This window comes from Apium graveolens, chromosome 2 (assembly GCF_009905375.1).
Source record: "Apium graveolens cultivar Ventura chromosome 2, ASM990537v1, whole genome shotgun sequence".
Taxonomy (NCBI): domain Eukaryota; kingdom Viridiplantae; phylum Streptophyta; class Magnoliopsida; order Apiales; family Apiaceae; genus Apium; species Apium graveolens.
The window spans coordinates 41065226-41073707 of NC_133648.1; the positions used below are offsets into that span (position 1 = coordinate 41065226).

At 33.3% G+C, this 8482-nt stretch overlaps 1 non-coding gene across 1 annotated transcript; it reads left to right on the top strand.

The window, feature by feature from the left end:
• The first annotated feature begins 246 nt into the window (after nt 1-246).
• On the top strand, nt 247-353 carry LOC141710135 (small nucleolar RNA R71). The gene has a single exon (XR_012570670.1). It is a non-coding gene; the product is annotated as a small nucleolar RNA R71 (small nucleolar RNA).
• Nucleotides 354-8482: the final 8129 nt, after the last annotated feature.

The window sequence follows — 8482 nt, forward strand, 5'->3', positions numbered from 1 at the left end:
CTGCAAATGCTAACAAACTTAAAAAGGCCAAAGGATCCAAACAAGTCTGGTTCCTTAAAACTAACCAATAGTGGTCTTTGTGATTGCAGTGCAACAGGAAAAACTAACCAATAGTGCCTGATTGGATGATCATAAGCTTCCTCATAGCTCTTTGCCCATAATGCTCCGCCTGATGCTGCATCGAGCATGGGTCTGGACTGTACTCCCAACCCATTATAAAAACAATTGATGATCATCCAATCAGGCATTCCATGATGAGGACACTTCCTAAGCATCTCCTTGTAGCGCTCCCAAACTTAACATAGCGAGTCTCCCGTTTGTTGCGCAAATTGAGTAATAGCATTCCTGAGTGTAGCTGTCTTCGCCATAGGGAAAAATTTAGTAAGAAACTTCTGGGCAAGATCTTCCCAAGTAGTAATTGAACCAGCTGGTAGAGAGTGTAACCAGCTCTTAGCCTTGTCCCTCAGAGAGAATGGGAACAGTCTCAGCTTCACAGCATCTTCAGAAACACCGTTGAACTTGAAGGTGTCGCAGATCTCAATGAAATCCCTAATGTGCATATTGGGATCTTCCGTTGAAGAACCCCCAAACTGGATTGAATTCTGCACCCATTGAATTATGCCAGGCTTGATCTCAAAGGTATTAGTTGTGATAGCTGGCCTGACAATGCTAGATTGAATGTCATTGATCTTGGGTTGAGAAAAATCCATCAAGGTTTTCGTTCGTGCTACTGGATCTCCCATTGTAATGAGTACCTGAAACACAAACAAATAAACCGTGAAAGTAAAATAATCCAAGTCAATGAACTTTAACGACCACTGATGACAAGCACATAAACTAAAAATTAACATCGAGTCCCCGACAGTGGCGCCAAAAACTTGTTAGAGCGAAAATACGCGCTAAAATTCACGCAAGTATACACGTTCGCAAGTAGTATAAGATATAAATCAGATTCGTTCCCACAGAGACTGGTTTAGGTTAAGTTCAATTTATGCACATATGCAACAATGTATGGTTATCACTCAATGCTAAGACAAATAACAAATTTGGTTTTGATTAAACTAAGAGATTATACTAAATATCATTAACTAGGAGAATTGAGGTTGAATTACTTATATGAGACAAATATGGGATTCTAACTTTATTAAATACTTCATTCAATAGCCTTATTGTTCTCAACCTTAGCATGCAATGGTGATGATACTAATCAGATAAGACGAAACTAGTAAACGCCAACTTTTGTTGCACGAATACCCTACTACCAGACATCCACAAAAGAGATAGAAGCTGAATAGACACCAATTATGTTGAGACCCTATATGTCTATAGAATTTAACAACATAAAGGTTTAAGCACAAGTTATCTATCGTGATTACATAGGGCAAGTAAGATGGTTAAAATTACCTACGAATTATGCATAACAAATACATGAACCTATGCTAGCATGGCAAGTTCTAAATCTCTAAATTCACTGTCATTTCAGAAGAGATTAACACGCTATCTTATATGTTAGCTATGCACATAAGACGAATAAGTACAGCCAATATTAGGATATCATAAAATCACCACACACCAAGATATCGAAACAAATTAATTATTGAAATCTATAAGTAAATCCGCTAGAATCCCATGATAACGATTAGCCCATAATTGGACTCATCGTCATCATGGTTTCCAATGAAAGCATGGTATAAAACAAGGACTTAATAAACTGAATAATAATCAAAGTACGAATAAAAAAGGTCTAGGTTCAACAAGAATGAAAACGAGCATCCAAAGTTACAACTATTTTCAAGAAATCACAAGTAGAAAATAAGATCTTCTTTTTCAGAGTTGTTGTGTGCTTCTAGGTCTTCTTCTTGATTTCCCAATCTTCCCGAATGATGAAAACCCTTTTTTTAAGTATATATAAGCCCCTAGTGGATCTGTACCCTTAAAATTATCAAATTCCACTCAAAAAAGGCTTTTTCCAGGGAAATCAGCGAAATCAGATGCGCATCAGCATGCGGTCGCATGCGGGTCTGACGTGGCCACGTGTCAGCACGCGGTCGCGTGCACTTCTGACGCGGCCGCGTGGGCGGCTTCTGGAAAATTCTGATGAATCTTATTTTGGCCATAACTTGAGTTCTACTCGTCAGAAATAGGCGATTCAACTACCCACGCGAAGATAACGAGATTCTCTACAACTTGAAAATGGCCTTGGCTTCCAAATCTGATCAATTTTCATCATATTTTCTTTAAAAGCTCCTTTCTTTATTTAACTGATACCTGAAATGTAATAAAACGAAAACACATGAAAATACCAACAACTTGAGTCCAAAACACCAATTTAAGCTTGTAATAAAGCGTTCCAAGTGGATATAAAATCCATTTATCAGGATCTTCCATTCAGTTTTTAGGGTTATGCTCTAGAATTGGCTGCATATACACTTAACCAAGTTCTGACTAAAGCGGTTCAAAATACTCCATATGAGATATAGAGTGATGAATGTCATAACATGTCATTTATGAAAATTTAGGGACGTGACGCGTTCATAAAACGTTTAGCCTCTGACAAGCTTGGACCAAAATTAGATATATGCTATTTTGTGGGATATCCAAGTGAGACTAGGGTATAGTTTTATAATCCTTTCGAGAACAAAGTGTTTGTTGCTTGGGCCGTTGTATTTTTTGAGAGAGAACTACTTTCTAAGAAAATCAGTGGGAGGATAATACATCTCGATGAAGATCGAGAACCACATGACAACATTGAACCAGAGTTGGAATAAAATCAGGATGTACATCAAAATGTTGAAAGTAATCCTGTTTAGGAAACACATGTTATTCGTAGATCTAGTAGGATTCACCATGATTTCGGGAGAAATTATGGATCTCTTTTTACTCAAGATGGTGATGTGATGCTTACGGATAATGATAAGCCTCTCACCTACCAAGATGCTATGAATAGTTTAGACTCCGAGAGATGGCTAGAGGCCATGAAATCTGAGATGGAATCTATGTATCAAAATAAAGTATTGACTTTAGTTGATCCACTCGAAGGGGTAAAACCTATAGGGTGCAAGTGGGTTTTCAAGAAGAAACCTGACATGGATGGTAAAGTACAGACCTATAAGGTGCGACTGGTGGCAAAAGGTTTCAACAAATTCATGGTATAGACTATGATGGGACTTTTTCACTAGTTGCTATGGTCAAGTCTATCAGGATTTTGTTAGCAATAGTTGCTTACTTTGACTATGAGATTTGGCAAATGGATGTCAAATAGTTGCTCACTAGTTGTTATACAACTTGAGGGTTTTGTCGATCCAAAGTTTGCTAAGATAGTTTATAAGTTGCTTCTATCTCTTTATAGATTGAAGCAAGTGTCAAGGAGAATGAATATTCATTTTGATGAAATGGTCAAAGAGTTTGGTTTTATTTAAAATGAAGATGAACCGTGTGTTTACAAGAAGATTAGTGGGAGCCATGTGACATTCCTAGTATTATATGTAGATGACATATAACAAATAAGGAATGTCATACCTTCTCTACAGGCTGTTAAGACTTGGTTGAGAAATAGTTTCTCGGTGAAATACTTAGGCGATGCTACCTATATATTAGGGATCAAGATCTATAGAGATAGATTGAAAAGATTAATCGACCTAGTCGGAGTACATACATTGATAAAGTATTACATCATTTTATGATGCAAGAGATAAATAAAGGATATGCTTTGATGTCTCAAAAGATAATTTCCCCCTAAATCATTAGATGATAAGGGCCATTTGAGAAAGTTCCAGATGCGTCAGCAATTGGATCTATAATGTGTACAATGATATGTATTTATCCTGATGTTTCGTATGCTTTGAGCATGATGATCAGATACCAGTCTAATCCAGGTGAGGGTCACTAGATAGTTTTCAAGAATATTCTTAAGTACTTAAAGAGGACTAAAGATTTATTTTTGGTGTATGGAGAAGACATGGAACTGGTTGTAAAGGGTTACACTGATACTAGTTTATGAACCTAATTTTTGGACAGACAAGGATGATTACGAGTTTATGTTTGTTTTATGTTTTTTTAAATATAATTGATGTTAGCTTGAATAGTTCACAGCAAGAACATTGATGATTCTATGGAAGCCGAATATATTGATTTTTTTTAAAGAGCCATGGAGACTGTTTCGGCATGTCCTTAGGCAATATCACCTTATTAATGAGATTAATGATTCAGGAGATATAAATGTAAAGTGCATAATAATGATAGTGTTGCATACCCACTGACTAAGGCTTTGTCACAGCAGAAGCACAATGGTCATACTAGTTCCATGAGTATTAGATACATGGGTGATTGGCTCTAAAGCAAGTGGAAGATTGTTAGTGTTTATGCCCTAGAGACAACACTATGATGTTTAAGTTTAAGACATTAGGATTATTAATGTTTATGTTCTATCGATTATTCCCTTTATAATTTATTAATTCTTAATTTACTGCGATATAAATGTTAGATTAATAAATATCCTTGGAATATGATATGCAATTCTATATCTCTAAGTACGTGACTTAGAAATGAGATTTTGAGAATAGTATCAATATTCCTAAAGGTCCCTAGTCGAGTATTATTATTAAGGGACAATAATAATGCATTAAGACTGGTGTGTTTGTTGACTGATGATCACATCTCATTGATCATAGGTATGATGATACTAAAGTCAAAAACACAGGCATATGTATATGTACATGGTGCTGGATAGACCCAGTGTGAGATTCTACATGTTTGTTGTGTCATAAGTAATTCTCACAGTGATAATGATGTAATGGTCCTTAGACCTGAAGTCATTATATTTCTATACGAGAATTAATATACATTATTTCCATTAAAAGTTATCCTTGACTGGATAATGATAAAAGTGGACATTGGGTATATTATGAATCGTATGAGAAATATGAATGATCTAGATGAGATTTAACCCTCCTATTTTAGGAGTGATATTATTGGCCTCTTGTGTGAGCTAGACTATGAAATGCGTGGCCACGCTCAAATGTTAATTTGATATGATAGTTTACTCATTGATCAAGTAAACTTGGATTAAACTATGATGAGGATGACACATTACATGCCTCTAGTTTAATCTATAATATTTGGTTAAAGGGATTATATTACATTGTACATTATTCACGAAAGGTTTAATCGATCACCGATTCAATTATTATTACTTAGGTAGCAATGATGTATTACTAGATGCCGCTCATTGTTTACGATTTTAAGTATGACTTAATTATTATACAAATAGGAATTTCGAATTAATAATAACTCCTAATTAGTTAAGAGTTATAATTCTTATTATACTCTCTATATAATATCTCTTGTGTGGCTGATTTTGTGTGCAAGACTTTTACTAAAACCCTAGCCACCAAGAGAGAAGATGGAGAAAGCAAGAAGAAACGAGTTTGTGCTTATGCACATCCAATCCTTGAGTTCAAGCATTCGTGTGGATACCGATAGAGCGTAGATCGCGAGAGCGAGATGCGTGGTGATTGAACAAGCTTTGGATCTCCATTAGTCAACCAATTGGTAAAACTTCTTAAGGTAAACAATTTGATCTACGAATTAAATATATGTTTTTCGCATGGATCCTACGGCGGGTTTCAAAAATTATATATATTTTTTTATATTTTTAATTATTGTTTCCGTTGCGTTTATGTGCTCGAAACCCAAAAGAGTATACAACAAGGAAAACAAAACCCACACTGAATAAATAGAATAATAAAATAAATGACAATCACACGCAATGAAGATTTACGTGGTTCAGAAGTACCTACTCCAAAAGTCGCAGTATTTTGTATTAATCTCTCACAATTGTGTTGTGTTATGATTTTACAATTACATGAGAATATTTATAAGAGAAGAAATTGGGCTTAAATCAAATAATAGTCCAAATATAAAACTAGATACATAAACTAATCAGAATCTGAATAGTTTATTTCCATGGGTTTAATTAATTAACTCCAAATACCAACACCATTACGACAACAACAGTATAGGAGCATAAAGCTTTATGATATGTTATAAGTTATTTTCTATTATTATATTAGGTTAGGTAGCCAATAATCGAACTTAAATTCATAAATTTTTTATATTAGTTTAGAACTCGTGCGATGCACATATTTTTTTTAATATTTTATGATTTTTCAAAAATAAAATGAATTGAAATTTTTAATATGCGGAATTTGTTTTTCCAAAAATTTTTCTATGATCTGATTTGATAATAATTATATATATATGATATTTTTATTTAAAGGTATTTAAATTGGAAAAAAATAATATTACTAATTGAAATATATATTATTATTGTTATTTCTATGTGTGCTTATGAAATATAATTATTTTTAATTTAAATGATAAGTTTTAGCCCGGGTCAATAGTATACAAATCACATCTAATTTTAATTTAAACGTTAAGTTTTAGTCCGGGTCAATAGTATATGAATCACATTTAATTTGATTTTAATTTTATTTTATTCTAAGACTCATTATACTGACCAAATCCAACTAATTTTATTTAGTTTGATTTTAATTTTTTTAAAGCTGGATCAATAGTATACTTTTGTTTAACTCATACGAATAATACATGTTATTTTGTTTTAACTGGTGGATTTTATTTTTGATATTCATTCTTTTTAATGTGGATCAGTTCTATAATTTTTTTAGCCTAGATTATTAGTATATATTATATATTTAACCCGATGCTTTTATACCAATCAATGAATTACCAGTTCAATAATATAATTCTTTTAGCCAAATCAATAGTATTTATTATTTTATTTTAGTCCAAAATCCATTGCAACGCCAAATCCATCTAATTATACTTAGCTTGCTTTTAAATTCCTCGATCAATAATATAATTTTATTTTAGTAAGGATCAATATTGTATATTATTTTTTCTTATTTTAAGGACATTATATCGACGAACAAGTCATTTTTATTTAGATTTGGAAAAAAAAGCGTGAATACATGGTTGTAAAAATCGGAAATCGGTACTAATCGGTAGAGGTACCGATTAGAAATTAATCAGTAAATCAAGAATTAATCGGAGTAAAAGTTGGATATATATATTAAATTTTATATTACAAATATTTAAATATATAAAAAAGGGCTTATGAGTATGGTTCGCCGGCTTGTACAAATACGGCTCATACCATTATTACAATTATATGATTAATGAACTGACCCACTCAACTCTCCTCCTCATCTTATTTGTATATCTACTCTGCCCTATTTTTTTCTTCCACCGCTTTACCATCGTTGTCCAGTGAACCATCCTGAACCACCATTTTTAAACCATTCAAAGCTCAAAAGCATCCCGTTAACCATTCTTCTGGAATCATAATTACGTTCAATCACTCTATTTACATATCTCGTGATAACTCATCATTACATTCAATCAAAGGTTACATAACACACACCCTACACACATATATGGCATTTATTTTGTGTTGATTGATGATTAAGATTGAAAGATCTACTTATTTTTTACCCAATTTTTTGATTTTGATCCGGTTTTTACCGGAATCTGACCCGATATCTCGAAAACCGTTTTTCGGCCGTTTTCACTAAATTTGATCGGTGGCCCACCGATTGACGATTAATCTGCCGATTAATTGTCAAAATTGGAGATTTTTACAACACTGCGTGATTAACATAAATGCAAAAATAATTTCGTGTATTATATAAACCCAAGTACGGTATCGACTGACGAACTTCCAAATTTTTAATATTTCGGCATGTGTGTTATTCACTAACAATCAACTTAGGTTAATTTATAGATAAGGGGTTGAATATAAATTAAAATTTCACATTAATTTGTATTTGGGAAATAGAAACTGAACACTGGTATTCAAAATTTTCAGATGGTTTATTTTTTGACTTGCCACCTAAGATTTATATTGAAGAAATAATCTGTTACGATTATAAAGTAATCTCACAGCTACAGTTTACAGTGTTTCACTTGGAGGAGGATCTCTCTCTTTAGCTCTCTGAAAAATATAAAACCTATTTATTAAGTGAAACATATGCTACAACTTGGTTTATATATCAATAAGTTACAATGTTTGGTAGATAATACATAACACAGTGTTCGAGGTCCAACGAGATTGCTTCTCCATTCTTTCCCGTGAGACTTGACAAATGAGGCTAGAATTTATATTGATATATTGCTTTGAATATCCCTCCAATTTATCATGCATGGAAATAGAATGTTTCTTCTTTCTTCAGAATCCAAGATCGCATGCAAAGTTTGTCTTGGCTTTCATTTTCTTTACCGAGATTCCCATCAACCCATGTGCTTTTCCAGACTCAGGATTTGACCAATGTCAAGTCACCATCACCAGCTATTTGAGTTTCATTAGTCGTTGACACCACTTGGATTAGCCGTTGATGTTGTAGCTTCATCTAGTAGTTGATAGCTCACTTCACTTAATCAGAATTACATGATATCGACTATTTAC